We start from the raw sequence: 5,000 nt of genomic DNA, 5'->3' as shown, positions 1-5,000 counted from the left end.
AACTGAATGTCAATTTCTTGAATCACGTCAGTAAACAATTAACAAATATCTCGCCTTTAGCCTTCACAAAGCTTGTTTAGAAATTCTGGCATTTGCGTTTAGGTAGGATCTGGCCTTGAAAAGTAGGTCAGGGTAACTCGTATATGATCAATCATAGAGGTCACTTGACCCTCCAATCACATCAAGATTTCAAGTCTAAAAAATGTGCTGAATATTGACGATAACCATTTGGAAATCTAAGAAATTTTGTACAATTGGTGCTGGAAGTAATTTTCAGCAAATAAAAGTCATAAATTTCAATTGAAAATAATTTCAATTTATAACACCTATCGTTCTTAGGCTAGTCAATTTCAACATCGTGAAGGTATACACAAAGAACAAGAGACTAGTATCCTCTTTTCGTTTTCATTCCAAGTTTATTTATCGCACAAAAAAACAATGATATATCTCTTCATTAAGAGTATCAGAAAAGCGCTCATTCCAGACCTATCCCCATCAATCGTCTAGTTTTTTTTAGCTGGTGTTTTTCTCGAAGTATAGCAATTGATTTTAGGGAGAATGATAAGAAATGAAACATCCTATCCACCGATTCTAGTAATTTCGGTTACTGTTCATATAACTTCCAAAACAGAAAATCAATAAAATCGACGCCCAAGGTCACGAAGCTTTCATTTTAAATTGAGATATACTGGATAAGCAATTATGTCATTGGTCTCCATAAGGAGGGCAGGTGACTTAATAGATTTTTTTTCCTTAAGGAACATTCTATCGTTCTATTGTGATGTAGTTGCTGGCCCCGTCTCTTTCCTTCTATGCTCCGACTACCACATAATCTATTCACCTTTACTCTTCGCGCACATTATATATATATATATATATATATATATATATATATATATATATATATATATATATATATATATATATATATATATATATATATATATATATATATATATATATATATATATATATATATTATATATATATATATATATATATCTATATATATATATATATATATATATATATATATATATATATATATAGCAGAAGCTAGGCACTAAGTCGTACCTCTTACCTCTAAGTAAATGGGGATACAATCCACAATGGTGTAAAATCCTTTTGTAGTTTTTAATAAAATTTGCTGCTCAAGAAATATATATTTATAAAAACTACAGAAGGATTTCACATCATTGTGGATTTGTATCCCCATATACATACATACATACATACATATATATATATATATATATATATATCTATATATATATATATATATATATATATCATATATTATATAATCACGTGCACTGTACACATCTACAACATATAGGTCATGGTATACTTTACTATCTAAAAAATGGAAGTATTTCCAGAACTCTCTACCTACGACGCAAATATATACACACATACTATACTGGCTTCAGCAGCGGATATATACTTTGAAGAGCAAATACCCTCAGTATCTAAAAATACAAATCTCATCTCGCACGATATTCATCTTTTTCCAAAGCAATGAAAAATGGCAGCAGTTCATCCTTATTTATGTTTATTTCTTTTTTTTTTTACTATTTTAAGTTTTCGAGAGGGTTGGTCCCCGTTGTCACAACAACGGAAAAGAAAAATGACACTGAAATTCCTTATGGTCCTGCAGAGAAAAGGAAATGACCCGTAATGAATGTTTTTTTTTTTTTTTGCAATAAAGTTAAATAAATGATATGAAAAAAATTAATATCTTTGATGACTGCTTTATTATTTTTTTATCCCGCTAACTTTGTATGTTCTGTATCCTCTTGGGTACACTTAAGTAGTATGATATTTTCTTTTCGGAACTGAGCTGTGTCATACTTATATGGGATGGTATATGTAATATATATATATATATATATATATATATATATATATATATATATTATATATATATATATACATATTTATATATACATATATATATATATATATATATATATATATATGTATATATAGATATATATATATATATATATATATATATATGATATATATATAATATATATATATATATATATATATATATATATATATATATATATATATATATATATATCACTTTTATTTTAAATGTTTATAGCCATGAGTAGTAACGTTAAAAAAGTTGTTAATAATAATAATAATAATAATAATAAAAAATAATAATATAAATAATAATATCACAGTAGATTTATTACCACGTTAAATACGAAGTAATCCCATAATTAAGATAGATTAGAAATAGAAAGAATTACAATTAGAAATCATAAACACATAAAAAAAACAGTCGCGTTCACTTAAAATAAAAAGCCCACAAGATAAATAAATAAAATCATGAAAAACATCACAGCCCTCTATTCACTAGCCAATGAAATCATTACAACTTTTAATACTGTCATTTTGTTGGCAAATGTGGAGAGCGAGAAAAAAAACATTACATCTCATTACACGAGTAATGAGGATTTCATGGACCTTGCTGTCATAATGAACTCGGATCATGACGCAGCGGAAATATGGTCACTCGATTTCATTATTTTTTAACTGACGCAGACGAGACAGATTCAAAGGACATTTTTATTTTATGGAGTTTCATCTGCCTCAAATGATCTAGAAAGAAAATACGAGCAATCGAGTTGTCTGTACAGCGTATAAAGCTGTATGAAACTGTCAGCCTCGGCCCGGTGGTGGTCTGTGTTGTTGAAGACCTACTTGTAGTGGTTCCAGACGCACGATCACGGCTAATTTTAACGTCAAATAAAATGAAACCTACCGAGGCTAAAGGGCTGCAATTTGGGATGTTTGATGGTTGGCCATGGCCCATGAAACTCTCAGCCACGGACCAGTAGTGTTCTGTGTCGTTGAAGACCTACTTATAGCGGTGCCAAACGCACGATCACGGCTAATTTTAACCTTAGGTAAAATGAAACCTACTGAGGCTAAAGGGCTGCAATTTGGGATGTTTGATGGTTGGCCAGGGCCCATGAAACTCAACTCTCAGCCACGGGCCAGTGGTGGCCTGTGTTGTTTGCACCCGTAGCGGTGCCAGACGCACGATCACAGCTAATTTTAACCTTAGATAAAAAACTAATGAGGCTAGAGGGCTGCAATTTGGCATGTTATATGTATGTATATATATATATATATTATATATATATTATATATATAATATATATATATACACACACACATATCGAGCTACAAATGTCCTTTGATATCTAATTCGCTCTACCTCGGAATTAATATATTTTCATATATGTTTAACCGAGGCTTCACTGCCATTCCTGGAATTGAGAGGTTGATGGTTCGTGCCCGTCGGCTGCCAATTCTATTGTCGCTTAATAAATTCCCTCTCGATTAAACATATATGAAAATATAGTAATTCCGAGGTAGAGCGAATTAGATAGTTAAAGGACATTTGTAGCTCGATATATGTATATGAATCCCGGTAATGTGATATGACTTATATATACACGTATCTGTTTTCATATTAATGAATGTGTCTTGGTTGAAGAAAAACTCTAGCCATCTGAAATGACTACTATCGATCTAATTGTTGTTATTGAGGGAGACCACATTATCTCAAACAAATTTTTCACTTGGACAAACTAAATCAGAAAATTAAACGATGGTTGCTCTCCTCCTTTCTCTCTCTCTCTCTCTATCTCTTCTCTCTCCTCTCTCTCTCTCTCTCTCTCGCACACAAAGACACTCACTCGTCAGGTATTCAGAAAAGCTCACATATGCAAATCCCGAATGATACGGAGAGCCCCTCCCCCCCCCCCCTCCCTCACCAAATTTCCTACCGTGCAGACTTATTGACTTTGCAAACGAGCAACCCCCTCTCTTTCAGAGATATAAGAAAAACCCCAAGGAAGTTAACGCCCAAATTAGCACTCATAACGAAGTGCCAATGTTTCGTATAAATTCCACCTTTCTTGGGAGGGAGTACGGAGGTAACCCCGGCTCCAAAACTAAATGTAAGATCTTATACAATAAAAAAGGAAATATTTAAGAGTGGTTAGGTGCCTTGTTATATGTATATATATATATATATATACCTATATATATATATATATATATATACACATATATATATATATATATATATATATATATATATATATATATATATATATATATATATATATATATCATATATACTATATATAACGGCTTAAAAATTGGCTATCTTTCTCCTGGAGTTTCTCTAATCACCGATATCGTAATCTTTTTTTCAAAGCTAATTTAGATTTTATCAAATTTTTATTTATGAGTTTGTAACCTTTCTATATTCTTCCTTTCGTTCATTACATGGAAAAGCAAGCAACATTTACCTTTATTGCTACATTCACCGTCACGTTCACCATTTTACTCAAGACATCGCAATGTTTCCGTAGATAAACTATCTTCCGTAGATACACTATCTTCCTTTACCTAGATACACCTACAATTAACCAACGCCACTCTCCCAACATCTATACCTCCGTAATATCCACCACAAATGTAATCACTTTATTCAATCACTACCACGCAAACATCATCATTCTGTTTGGCGATGAATACTGCGAAATCTTTCCCACTCATTTTTTCCCCCCAATTTTACACAGTTCACCCCAAAATAGGAAGATTTATTACAGGTGTGAGGGAGGGAGGAGGGGGCTCCGTGGTAACGAATGGCAAAAATGTTGGAATTCGGAATCTATTTCAATATTATAATAGGCCTCGAAATTTCACGGTGTACGGTCCTTTTCGCGCGTAATCCGATTTGACAAAAAAAAAAAAAAAAAAAAAAAAAAAAACAAAAAAAAAACGAGATTATCAGGGGAAATTAATACGAATTGCTACATCCGACACGGTAAACACACGTCCCCACCTCCCCGCCCCCCAACCCAACACAACAAACTATACGCAAATAACAATTGCTGTTGGTGGGATGGGGGGGGGGGGGATAGGTAACGCTCCCACTTACTCACCCCTATGTCTCTTGT

The 5,000-nt window shown here is 32.4% G+C and overlaps 1 protein-coding gene and 1 long non-coding RNA gene across 3 annotated transcripts in view; one reads left to right on the top strand and one right to left on the bottom strand.

Moving 5' to 3' along the window:
- The window catches only part of LOC135207981 (uncharacterized), a 309,193-nt gene that overhangs the window by 110,536 nt on the left and 193,657 nt on the right, over positions 1-5,000 (bottom strand). The gene's annotated exons all lie outside the window — the stretch shown is intronic.
- The window catches only part of LOC135207984 (uncharacterized), a 399,748-nt gene that overhangs the window by 243,952 nt on the left and 150,796 nt on the right, over positions 1-5,000 (top strand). The window lies entirely within an intron of this gene.

This window comes from Macrobrachium nipponense, chromosome 34 (assembly GCF_015104395.2).
Source record: "Macrobrachium nipponense isolate FS-2020 chromosome 34, ASM1510439v2, whole genome shotgun sequence".
NCBI lineage: Eukaryota > Metazoa > Arthropoda > Malacostraca > Decapoda > Palaemonidae > Macrobrachium > Macrobrachium nipponense.
The sequence above is the reverse complement of the archived record's forward strand: the minus strand, read 5'-3'. Positions and strand labels throughout refer to the sequence as shown.